Raw genomic sequence first — 13753 nt, forward strand, 5'->3', positions numbered from 1 at the left:
GCTGTGAACATCATTCACTGTGAAGTTTGTCTCCTCTGCCCCCCTGGTAACTGAAACACTTCTCAAACAAACATCCAATCAGCTCCATGGATTGGGAAATAGAGCGAGTCCAATGGATAATTTGCTATTTAATGGCAAACTGAGCTAGTTACATGTCATTTCCCACCCAGCCACCCATGGGTCACCCTGCTCTAGACGGGATTCTATGATTTTTCTGCTCTACTGCTGCCATTGCTGCTTGGAAAGTAGTGTTCTGCCTTTGACTCCTTCCGCAACCCTGCTAACTCTGTGAGTAATGCCCGTCCGTTTGCCACCTCCAGCACTAAAGTCCTTGCCAGCCAGACCAACCTTTGGGTGTGGAAGGGGAGGACTGGTGGGAACATCTTAAATAACAAAATCAGACCAGAGGGCAACTGAGAACACGTCTGTGAGGTTTTCAGCAACTCTGGGTATATTTACTTATGGAATCCCTAAGTGCAGGGGAAATCACAGCAAAGCTTCTAAGATGGAAGCCTGAGGTAACGGGCATACTGCAACTAGAGACGCAGAACCATAGTGCTCAGCTCCATCTCCTCATGATTCCAGATTTCAGGGGCCTAGTGGAGCCATTAGCTAAGCAAGCAATAACATGAGATTATCTGGGGGCAGGAGTGGACAAAGAATAGATTTTTCTGTTATAAAATAACAAAAAATAGCTAGCTCTTCTCTGGCACTTTTCCTCAGTAGTTCTCAAAGCTCTTTACACAGGCAGACAGTAGCGTTATCCCCACTGTACAGGTGTGGAAACTGAAGGTCAGTTATTAAGCAGTTAGATCTAAGGCCCAGTTTAGAAGGGGGTGTAGGAAGATGTTCCTCTAACATTCATCCCTGCAATTAAATGACTGCTTCAAAACAGGGGCTATTCACCCACCAAATCTCTGAGCCTGCACCAGCCACAATCTTGTCGGAGACTGCATGGTTTAACAGTTAAAACTCAAGGACCAAGCACGGGGGAAGTCCCAGCTAAACCAATGGCTCCTGTGCAGTTTGTCTTATTCATCCACCCAGGCATTTTTAAGAGAAGCATCAGTAAACCAAGCTGGGAAATCGCTACCAATACTGCAATAAAAAACTGGAGTCTGCTTCTCTGAGCTGAAGAGGCCCAGGGGAAATAAATGACATCTTATTTATATGGAATCTAGGGCCTGGAAATAGACAGAAGCATGGCAGCAGGGATCTCTCCCTTATTGGATTTGCTTCAGGATGGCACAGGCAGATGCAACACCAGCTGAAGTCAAATGGGGTACAGAGGCTCAGCATCTCTGAAAATCCAGCTGCCTATTGCGTATGGTAGAGATTTATGGGGCCTGTACACCGGTGAAACCATTCAGCACAAAACTCTGGTTTTTCTTCATCCTGTATAATTTGCCTTTTCCATGGAGAAATAGTGAACACACAAGCTCTGCCGTTCAGATCCTTTCCCAAGGAGAACCTTAGAACAGCTCCACAATGGAGCTAGGACGACTCACACCAGCTGAGGATCTCCCTCTCCTTCCGGCTTGGGCCCAGTGCATCAGATAAAACTCTGTTCCTGGGCTCAAGGGAGGGGTCTAGCCATCACCCCCAGGGTCAGATATCAGTCTTCCCCCATCCCAGTCTCTCCCTTCCTGTTCTTGAAGCAGCCGGTTTTATGGCCCCTTCACTGGAGAGCTGGAATGAATGTGGATTGCTATTAACTCCTTATTTGCCAAGGTCAAGGCGAGCTCTCCGTGCCCTGTCTCAGGGCCTCACACTGGGCCCCATTTCCGGCCCACAGGACGTGTCAGACTATACAGAGCATCTGCATCTTGAGTTGAAGAGACAGAGATGGCACATTAAAACATTGCATCTTCTCAGCCTGCCTGAATTCCTCCTGGCCACCCACAAGCCTCTTTTGTTCCAAGGGAAATTTTCATCCAAAAACAGGCTGAAGAACAGTCCGAGTGCTGTATTCCTGCTGTTCTTGTTATGCGATCGAATGTTACGTCGTCACACAGAGAGAGGGAGATTCTTGTGGAGGATTACAATGTGCCAAGACAGGTGTATAAGTGTGTGGACGTTTTCAGGGGAGAGAGAGCAGCAGCACATGGAGGTAGCTGAAAGATTTGGGGAGGGGGTAAGGAAGAGTAAAAAAACCAAAACCCCACACACCAGAAGAAAGTTTGCTTGGAACATAATCAGCAGACATCCTCACTGTCTGCAGTTGGGCCTTAGAGGAACAAAAGGCACAGGAATGCACCTGACATCTGCTGGAGGCTGCGTGTGGGTGGAAGCCGCATGGGCATGTTACATCCTGTGCCAATTGTCTCTTCACGGTGGCCTTCTCAGAGAGTTTGATTTTCAGCAGCCTGCTAGGCTACAAAATAACCAGGGAGAGAATGACTGTAGTACACGAAGTGATGACCAGGGGAGAGAGAAGACAGACAGCTCGGGGGGTTGCTTATGGGCTGTGTCAGTCAGTCACTGGCTAGTCGGAGCCCAGACTGTTAGGGAGTGAGAGGCATTGCCTCAGAGGCTCCAGGTGAAACACACTGGTGGTCTCAGCGCTGTCACGGCACTGCTGGGGCAGCAGCTAGTTTGTTCCTGCAAAACACTGGATTAAATGCAGCTCTAGCACAAATGGGTCCAAGCCCCAGTGAACGCACTGGGAACTGCCCCCATTTACGCTAGGGCAGAGCAAGTTGGAGAGTCACTTTGTCAAGCAAAAGGCCGCTCAGCGTGGGAGGGTGCATGCTGAATCTGCAGCGCCATTGCAGAACAAAGGCTGCGGGGGCTGATTAGGCCAGCCATGGCTCTCGGGCCTGAGGGAGCAATTGTAGGGCCTCTCTGCATAACACAGAGGGAGGGTCTAGGAGCAGCAGCAGCTGAGGGTGACATGAACAGCCCCATTTTGGCTTCACTTTCTTATTAGTCAGCACTCTTCGCACAATACGCTCACCCTGGGAAGCAGCATCCACACGCGGCCTAGTAAGTCTGTTATTGATGGTGGCACTTTCCCCATCCTGGTGGCTCAGCATGCAGCACACTGCGTTCCAAGGTGCTCCGGGTACTGCTCCATAAATTCCATTTGACTTCCTTGCCGTGACCTTTTAGATGCAGCGCATGCAGAAAAACCAAACCCGATGTAACAGCAGTTCCAGCTACTGCACGGAAATAGACCCGGAGCTCCCCTGCCTGCTGCCATTCTCATTTACTGTTTGAGACCTCGACGTTTCTGGCCCAAATGTTCCCTTTGACAACGTGATGCAAAACAGCGTTTCCAAGCGCTGTGCTGGAGGTGACGGCTTTTCCTCTTCCAGCCCATAGGTATGAAACTCCATAAATGCCATAAAGCCACACGTCTGAAACCCACTAGCAGTGACTTAGCACCCTCAGACTTCCAAGGGAGACAGCAACATGCAGCTTCTAGAGTCAGCAACCTGTAGTTTGTGTCATCTGGGCGTGGCTAACACGGAGCCAACCCCCCAAAGAGCATCGGCCAAACCTTTCCCCCATTGCATCGTGCTGTGTACTGGCTGACTTTGCAGCAAGGTAACTGTAGAACAGTCTGGTAATGTCTCTTTACAATTAGTCCTGTGCTATGACCAGAGCGCCTCCCATTGGAAGGGGTCTCTCACATGACGAAGACACACCCATGGTCTGCATGGTCAGAGTCCGTAGGAGCCAGCTTGTTATACATATAATAAAGAGACTTTATCCCCCGGTCTCACTTCTGGGCTGCAGGAAGATACCCTCAGCTGCTTGACGGTGTTAGAAAGCGCAACAGTAATCAGCTCCAGCCCAAGGCCTAAGCAGACTAAGCAATTCCTTAGGGCCACGAGCAGCTCAACGGGTCCCCCTATTTGTTGCCTATTATGTGTTGTGTGTAGGGGTCCCCCAATAGGCTAGCACCACCTCTGACAGTAACAAACCCATGGGGTCGCCTAGCAACTGCCTATTTTTCCTCGGTAGTTAACAAGCCCATCCTTGTTATCCAGGTCTTCTGAGTTCAGTTACAGGGCAAGTACTGTTTTGCAAAAGCCTTCGAACCTGTAAGGAAAATCTACATGTTCCCACGTCGTCAGAAGAGAAGTTTCTGCCGTTGGGTGCTCTCTCATCTTGCAGTCCCAGTTATCCAGAGAGTTCCTGGAATTATGGCAGCGTTTGGTCTTAACCAGGTGAAGAAAAGGGCATTTTAGCACCACGTGCTCCAACTCCTGGGTTTGCTGACAAGAATATAGCAGCAAACAGAACAAAAGTGGCTTGGGCTAAGCAAGACAGTTCCACCCAGCGAGGTGCAGGCGATGTGTTACTCTTCAGATTCCTCGTGTGTCCTCCTCTGGTTAAAACTCCTAAGCAGAGGAGAAACATAAAATCTCCCAGAGTGATGGAGTTGGAAACCTGTGTCATGGATCCTGGCAGGTAAGCTCAGTACACAGGCGTGCGTACTGCTGCAGGAAGAGCCACCATGAGAAGAAGGAGGGTCTTGTGGCTTAGGCGTTGGCAGGGGACCTGGAAGATTTGGGTTCAGTTGCCAGTTCTGCTGACTGGGTCCTTGGAACAAGACATTTGCCCTCTCTGGGCACCAGCTTAAAAACCAAGAAGGCAATTTTGACCAGAATCTGTTTTGATCCATTCGTGGCATTTCAGATGACATGCCCTTTGAAGCAGCCTCTAATTGCTCACCCAGGAAAACCACACCAGGCTGGAGGGCAGCAGATGAACCATTGTAATTAGCCAGACAGATTCAAACTAAGCAGAGGCTCATTACCTTCAGTGGCCTACACGCAACCCCCTTCCCCAACTCTGGAACCAGGAGCACACTGGTTGCTAATGGCTGCAGGAGCGGGTAAGGGCTCCATCTCTCATGGGTAATTATAATTTGGATTCCACCCAGAGCAGAGCTGGATTTCCAAAGGGGGAGAGACCAGCTGGATTGATGATTGGACAATTAGCAGCTGATGGATGCCAAAGCCCACTTGCTGGCGGTTGTTTCATGTTTAAATGTGCGGACGGAGACACATGCCATAATCACTGAGCATGGACAAAGGATTCAAGAGTGATCCAGGCAGGTGTGACCGATGTATGCGTGTGATGCCAATCCCCTAATCTTCCACCCTGGTTATTATGAAAACTGTCCATCCCAGTCCAGTGTAATCAGACACAGTGCAATGCTCTATGACACACACGAGTTTGTAGCTATCTGTCCTCCCAGCTGCAAGTCAGTTAATACATGTTTGTCTTCCCAAATCAATCTTTTCCATTGCACCCTCTCTCCCTCCTGGGTTATATTTAACCTCTTGATTTGATACACTCCCCTCTGTACATTAAAACTGGGCAGAAGGACAGTAAATGTGGCTAGTGAAACAAAGGCTTGGTGAGGGCAGAGAGATGGGCACCATGCCAGACATTTCTGCTAGAGGATAAATATCTGCAGCTGTACCACCTTGGGCGGTGATCTAACAAGCTAGGTAGGGTCAGATCTGGTCAGTGCATTGGCGGGAGACTTCTAGGGGAAGCCCGGTTAACTAATGATTTTTGAAGCCAGGAAAAGATCTGCTTGTGAGGTTTGGAGAGAAGTTTGGCTTCATTCTTACATTATCAGACCTGGGTTTTTTCTGCCTCTTTTGCTCAATTTTGCACCTGCACTAAAATCACTTTTAAAAAAATGAACATCCTCCACAGAGGGCAAAACACAGCCAACGGGCATCCACAGCATTGTGTCCACTTACACCAGGGCTGATTTTTACCAAGAATCTTTGCTGGCTCTGAGTAACCAGTGCTGCTCCTTTGGGTCTATGCTGCTAAGGAGGCCACAGAATTGAGACTCCACTTTTCCCCCTTCCCATCCCATTTCAAAAGCTGGCACTGCGGCTGCTCACAATGGCTGTGCTCTACGTTTGCTGTAGTGGCCATAAGAAACAATCTCATGACATGGTAGCAATGTAGCAAAATTAAGGTCCTTTCTTGGTGTCCAGTTGTACCATGTAGCCTGTCAGCGATTCCAAATGCGTAAAAAAAATGCAAAGCAAAACCATCACCCAATGGTAAAAAGCCGGTGAGATCCATGAACCAAATGGAAGCTACTCATCTGAAACCACCTACCTTGTTCGGGTGTGTGGGGGGGGGGGAACAGGCCAGCTGGTTATATTGTTATTTGCAAATAGACATCCTCTGCATAACTTGCTAATGGTTGTGAATCCACTCACCGCTAGACCCCTGGGCTGGGAGGACAAACGCACCAGAAATGAAGAGTGGATTAGCACCTCTTTCTCTGCCATTTGGCCTGTCTGTGTCTGTCGTGCTTGTTGCAGTTGTTTGTCTAGTGGAGATGTAGTATTAACAACACCGTTCAGTTCTAACACCAAGCAGTGGCAGTCCAACCTCCCCGCCCGCTGCCTTGCAAGCGTGCCTCAATGCCAGTTCAGAGGACCTATCCTCCAGGAAGGAAGGCAGTAGTTTATCTTTATCTACAGGCTTTTGAGCTCACGATGAGCACGCTCCTGCCAGGTGCTGAGTGCCCTGGATGTCCCATGAAGCCAGGGGGAGTTGAGAGCACTCAGAACTTCACTGGATTGGGCCCTTCGAGAGGAAATTCCTCTCCAGGGGAAATCAGACTGACAAATCCACTGCCTTAAGGAAAGCCAGAAAGGCCAGAGAAGCTACACTCACAAGCACCTTTCACACAAACCCACAGAGCTGTCTGCAATGCCCTATACCTACTTCCTGAACACTTTAAAAAAGCCAAGCAGCCAAAGGCACTGCAGCGTGGAGCGGCTCTGGAGTTAGTTAAGACTGAAGAGCTCGTGTTCTACCTGTCTGGCAGCATGAGCTAAATACGACACGTCACAGCTCTTTTGCCGAATTTCTTCAAAGGAAATTAACTAGAACTTGTAGTCAAAGGGCCAGAGGCAGATCTCACTTACACTGGTTACTCCAGTTAAATGTCACGGGTCTGATTCTTCCCTGCCCCTTGTATAGTCATTGTTCAGTGCTAGATGAAAGTCATTGACACCAGCGCAAAGTGGGTTTAAAATCCCATCATTCTCACCGGGTAGCATTTTATATCGCACTGGTGTAATGCTAGCAGGGCTGCAGAGACTCGGGCTCTGTATTTGCACGGGAGTCACTCTCAATTTATTGGGGTGCTCGGGAAATCAGAACTGGGATTCTAGTCTTTGCTGACTACCCAAGCACCTGCCCCCTTCTCATATTCTGGACTGTTGTCCCCCTCTGGCAGCTGAATAGAATGGGAAAAGTTCATGCCCATCTCTTTGGTCTTGGCCTTCAGCAGCAGGCCCAGATGAGAGGAAAGCTCTGGTGTGTCCTTCTGTCCAATGGGCACGTCAAAGATCTAGCAGCCATTGTCTTAGGCTGAGGAGAACAATAAGGGGCAGGGACACGGAATGTCCCTAATGTCCCTAGTGGCAAATGACACTAAATGACCAGAATCTCATTCCTCTTTCAGTACAGATGTCTATTCTCTTTGCCTCTGTTTAAAGCCATGGTTTAATTTTAATACTATGTCTAATGCATAAGGGTTTTTTCGTCCTTTTGACTGCTCTCCCTGGAGCTGAAAGGCATGACTGAGGGCCAGACACATCTAGTTCACAGCAGCAAGGGGGGAAAACCTACCAAGGGCACATCAAAGGTCTAGCAGCCATTGTCTTAGGCTGAGGAGAACAATAAGGGGCAGGGACACGGAATGTCCCTAATGTTCACAGCAGCAAGGAGGGAAAACCTACCAAGGGCACTAAAGCAAATGGGCCAATTTCTCCCCTCAGTTACACCCATGCAGCCCTATTTAAAAATTTTAAATTAATGGAGATATATATACTCATCTCCTAGAACTGGAAGGGACCTTGAAAGGTCATTGAGTCCAGCCCTCTGCCTTCACTAGGAGGACCAAGTACTGATTTTGCCCCAGATCCCTAAGTGGCCCCCTCAAGGATTGAACTCACAACCTTGGGTTTAGCAGGCCAATGCTCAAACCACTAAGCTATCCCTCCCCCCAATGATGTAGGAACTTCCTCTGTCACAAGCCTGTCTGAGCCACCCCATTTGTTTCTGCTATTCAGTGGGGTGGCACTGAATAATGCACTTACGCCAACGTCTACCACAGTAGTATGGGTGACACTGAAGTTATTGGGGCCGTGCTGAAATACACGGGGTGGTGGTTGTAAAAATGAGAGCAGAATTTAGCCCTTCAAGAGCCTTTCAGGATGCCCAAGGGGACAAGTATTCCATCAGCAGGGTGACCACAGTGAATATTTCCACTGGGATTTGTTCTCTATCTAGCAGGACAAACCTCAAAAGGTTTGGGGGTTCTATTCCATTCTCTCAAAAATCCAGAAGATGATTTCAGAACTCTTGGTCTTGACCCTGTTCCCACTGAAGTCAACGTGGGTGCTGCCATGAAGCTTAGCAGGCGCTGGGTTGGATTCTTTGGGACTGAAAAACTGCACTGGATTCTTGGAAGAACAAGCTTTCTTCTGAGATTTGCAGTCAAGTAAAAAATCATCCAGAAACATCCCTTCCTGTGGGATTTCACTGCGTCTGCCTCTGTGAACGTTTTGCTGGCACCCAGAAGCGCAGACTCGGGGGGAATTAAAAAGACAGATGATAAGGTACAAATTTTGATCAAGCCTCAAAAATCATTCACTCCCAGTTTGAGGCCAAGCACTGGGGTGGTGGTGGTGAGTGGGGCTATTTTATACAAACCAAATGCAGTTTTAGGAGTGATCTCTCACTCCATAGAGAACAAGAGTCGAAGTGGAAGTTCTGGAGCAACATTTGGCCATAAAGGGAACTATGCGAGCCCTGTTCCTTCTTTCAGGGCTGCAGAGGGCCCCAGATACAATGGAAGAGGCGCAAGGCCTTACACTGTTACTCCAGTGTAACTAACAGTAGAATCAGATCCAGAGCATTTGCACCCCCTAAGCCTTCCGGAGCCCAGCTGCTAGTGACTCCCTGTACATCCATAAGCAACTGGATTTGTAGGTGGCAGACATGGAAAATCGATACACAGCAACTTGGATCCACCTGCTACTGTTCCCTGTAGACCAAGTGTTAGGAAAAGTAGTAGCCACAGAAGTGCTGCCATGCCTGGAGCCAAGGACCCCCTCCCTCGGCACCAAGTCCGGTGACTCAGGCTCAATGCAGGGAACCCAATTTAGCTCTTAATGATAAGAATTGAGCCCTTGATTAGAAAATCCTGCAGTGCCTTTGATGCAGCTAATGGACGTTATGTAACAGCCTGTTCCTCTGTGCTGGTTAGTTTTCGTACTTAGCAAGTGATCCCCGTGTGGTTAATTTTTAAAGGCTCCACTTTGCAGCAAACCGCCCCCCCCATACATAATTTTGACTATGGGGACGCAAACCCGTCAAAGAAATTAGAGAGAGCCGCCTATGTCAATTACAGCGCTCTGCTCCAGGTGCCCAAAATGCTGCCCTCACACTGTGCTTGCTCACTGTAAAATGGAAATGCAATCTCTCAGAGCGCAGTGTTAACACAGCTTCATGAGCTTTTAAATGACAACTGTGTGATTATCTTATGACTGATGGAAAGTCCTGAAGTACGCTACGTGGTCTTTGATTGGCACTGGCTAGAGAACTCTGGGTCATCGGTATCAGAGCAATAAGACGTGGGGGGGGGGAAGTGACATCTCAGACTCAGAGGACTGCTGATACATAGAGATCTGAACATGCATAATAGTTTTTATTTGAGGTTCTAAAAGGGCTTCCTAGCATCATGTCTCTCAGCATCGCTGGCCAGTGGAATAAATGTTGCAATGCCTGTTTTATATAATAAACAGAGGCCCAGAGATGTAAAGTGACTTGTCCTAGATCACACAACAAGGCAGTCACAGAATCAGAGTGAGATAGGCCTCAGGAGTCCTGCATCAGAACTGAGGGATGGTCTCTGCACACTGGGTAAGATGAAACACATGCTGCAAATACTAGGTAGTCACAAATAGGATATGATGCGGTAATTGAGGGGGTGTCATAATCCATACACATAAGGGGACAGAGTTAAAGTTGCACATCCAGCCTGAACTCAGGCACTTCCTCCCTCCTGTGTGCTTAACGTCCATCTTTAGCCTTCTCGGAAGTGAGATTTTTCTACAGGATTTTCATTATGAATCCAAACCACAGTTCATATTCATCTGGGAGTTACCAAAAATCTTCATACATTCAGTCTGGATCCAGGTTGGTGTGGCTGTTAAGGTGGGTGCTAGGACATATATGACATAAATATGGGCTCAATCTGTAATGCTCAGATTCAAATCCAGATCCTGAACACCCTAAATTTCAGGGAGGTTGGTTTAGGCCTAGGTCTAGAGGCTCCGAGTTTTTCCTTTGATAAGCTGAATATCTTTGGAAACACGCAACTGCATTTGTAGAGCCATATTTCAAGATACCAGCTGTGATATGCACCACTTATAAGAGGAGCAGTGACCTTGGCTTGAGTGGCCGGGGGAGATCCTGGCTCTCAGATATGGCACTCATATCCTGAGCTTCCTTTATAATCACTGCTGCTCCCATTTACTCGTCTTAGCAAGGCACAGTTTTGTTCTCTTAGGGGTTCCAGCTCTCTATTCCCCACATCCCGATTTTTGACTTTTTCCTAAAGGTTCTCTCAATGTTTCTCCCCCACTTTGGTCAGATTCTCCCCTTTTGTCTAGGCCTTCCTGGTTTCTCATCAGTGTTCTCCTTCTTTGAATAGGAGACAGCTACGTGCATGAAAACACCAGCCATTCCAGCTCTAAGACAACATGGATTTCGACAGCATTCAAGCTCTCACTTTTTCCCCTGACATGTTGCTACATAAAGAGTGGGAAAAAAAAAGTTAAGGTATAGTGAGAGATTTTGATCCGCCCAGGAAGATCTGATCCTCAAACATCCATCTCTCTTCCCTTTGTTAAGTACCTTAAGGCCCGCAGATGTGTTTCTCTCCACTGCCATTCTGTGACTGAGCCTAGCGTCAGGCTGGGCTCTTCCACCCTGCGATTCTCCAGTGCTTCTTAGTCACAAGTGCTGTCAAACGTAGCAGAGGGACCGCATGTGCTCCACTACCTTGATGCTATTCCTGTGTCCCTGACACAAGGGACATACCCAATACATAGACTCATAGACTCATAGACTCTAGGACTGGAAGGGACCTCGAGAGGTCATCGAGTCCAGTCCCCTGCCCTCATGGCAGGATCAAATACTGTCTAGACCATCCTTAATAGACATTTATCTAACCTACTCTTAAATATCTCCAGAGATGGAGATTCCAGAACTTCCCTAGGCAATCTATGCCAGTGTTTAACTACCCTGACAGTTAGGAACTTTTTCCTAATGTCCCATGCCGTGCCATGCCTCTTAGTTTAACTAATTATAAGAATGAAGCCCCCTTTGCACATGGCAATAGGATCTCTATCAGGAGCGGTGGTAGTGCCCGAAAAGTGGGGCGGGGCCAGAGGTTACTGAACCGTGCCCCCCCGGCCACTTTTCCATGCCCCCCGAGGCCCTGTTCCCCCTCTTCCATGCCCCCCCGATGCCCTGCTCCCGCACCTCCTCTTCCACGCCCCCCCAAGGCCCCGCTCCCGCGCCACCTCTTTCCCCCCACGCCCCGCTCACTCCTCTCCACCTGCTACCTCCGTCACTCACCCCCATAGCCAGAAAAAGTGGAAGGGCATAGCTGTTCCAGCGCCCCTGCTCTCTCTACTGCCTTATAAAACGACACTCTACATGTTCACAGCATTGTGCAAGCACCAACAAACTGTGTGGCTGTAACGGAGCTTTGCAGAACAGTCTCATTTTACAGACGGGCAAACGGAGGCACAGAAAAGCTAAGTGACCTACCCCAAAACTGCACTGTCATTGCCAAAACCGAGAGGAGAGCTCTCATGTTCCTGGCTGCCAACCTCACCCTCCTTGCGCTACAGCGCACGGTGTCCACTTTTTACACCGCGTGAAACGTATATTTGCAAACACGTTCTATAACAGATCTACTGGTACAGCACAGAAGACGTTTATTTTCCACAGAGCTAATCCCACAGCAAATTGCTTTTGCACACTCTGCGAGAAGACAGCAGGGTCTGATTTTGGTCTATTCATAGGGTCCCACCAGGGCATTCTCAAAAACTACCCAGAAGGCTACTGGTACCTGAGCAGATACTCATCACAGGGTACACGTGCATTCGCATTCAAGCATCTGCTGAGCCCTTTAGTAAAATATGATAATATGTGATTAAGGCCTGAGTGGAATCACCTCTAGCTTTCATGTTTTGGGGCAACACAGAGGCTTGTTTTGGGAGTCCCAATCCCAACAATCTGCATTTCCCCTCCCCCTCTCTTTCCTAATGGAGCATGAGGGTTTACTCATTCTGGTGGAGAGGGGGCTAAAAATGAGTGGAGTTTACCAGATTGTGTTTAGTAGTCATGGTATCTGCCCAAATAACGGGTTCATTCAGAAGGCTGAAATGACTGTGTCATCCAGGACAGAGGACAAAACGGAGGCCTTATTGCCCATCTAAGGAAAATGACCTACATGCAGCACAAATCCTGGCAGGAGTTGAGGAGGAACGTGCCACATATGGGGAATGATACCTGCAATTATCATGTTCAAGGAATTGTCTGGGTTTCTTCCATTTGCATTTGGGATATTCTTGAAGCCAACCCACCAGAAAAAGTGCTAGCATCCTAGAGGCAATCAGGACACCGAACACGCACCCTAGACAAGCACACTTCAGGCTAAAGCTTAATTGCTCCGATCAGGAGAGAAACTTGAGGAACCAGTGAGGCGGAAGGAACCTGTGATGCTATAGATGACATTATCATGTGACAATGGTAAAGAATCTCAGAAGTAGCTTTCATCTAGCGCTGAACAATGAGCTAGATGAAAGAAAAAGGAGAACAGTTTTATCCTTCAAACTACTATGCCTCTCTTTCGCTGCAGAACTGCTACCTAGATCCTTCTGGGGCCAGCCCCTCCTGGTTGGATTCCTGATGGAGTTTTAAAGAAACATAGCACACATCGTCATCATATGCTTTATAGAGAAAATGGCCATGTGTGATGATTCAGTCAGACAGCCTAGCAGGGTAACCAGCACTTCCCACCAGGAATAAACTGCAACACATGTTTCAGAACACACACATGCACACAAACACACCCCTCTGACATTTCTGCATTTGCTATTGCAGTGTTGCCAACTCTGGAGTCTCACAAGATTTGATGTTTACTTTAAATCTTCAGTTCCCGGAGTGGTAAATCTCAGCTTTCACTAAAATAAAATGTAAGAGCCTGTCTCCTGCGCTTGTAAAAAAAGCTTGGAAATGTGAACTCTAAAGGTGCAGAAACCAGAAGGCAAATATTCAAAAAAAATCCCTAATGTATAATTATTATTTTAAATCTCAAGATTTTTAGGGGGGGCTGACTCATGATTTTTCAGTGCTTGAGGTTAGTAATACTGCTATTGGTAGCACTCATTGACATTGTTTGGGATCAATCTGAAAAACCAAGGGAAAAAATCCAGTTCGATTTGAACCCAAAAGAATTTTTTCATCGAATCAAAAATCTTGAAAAAAATTCACTGCTAATGGATCACAATATTTTGGGTCAGCTCCGACAGAAATCAAATTTTTTTTGATTCATTTAGAGTCAACCGAAAAGTTTCAGACAACTATCAATTTTGTTGTTACATTTTCATTTCGATTTGGCTATTTTGGGGTCTCTTCCACCTTTTTAAAAAAAAATAGCCAAATTTGA

The 13753-nt window shown here is 47.7% G+C and overlaps 1 protein-coding gene across 2 annotated transcripts in view; it reads right to left on the reverse strand.

Moving 5' to 3' along the window:
- CACNA1H (calcium voltage-gated channel subunit alpha1 H) overlaps positions 1–13753 on the reverse strand; it is a 204395-nt gene that overhangs the window by 163838 nt on the left and 26804 nt on the right. The window lies entirely within an intron of this gene.

The sequence above is a fragment of the Gopherus evgoodei genome, chromosome 10 (genome assembly GCF_007399415.2).
Source record: "Gopherus evgoodei ecotype Sinaloan lineage chromosome 10, rGopEvg1_v1.p, whole genome shotgun sequence".
NCBI classification, from domain to species: Eukaryota; Metazoa; Chordata; order Testudines; family Testudinidae; genus Gopherus; species Gopherus evgoodei.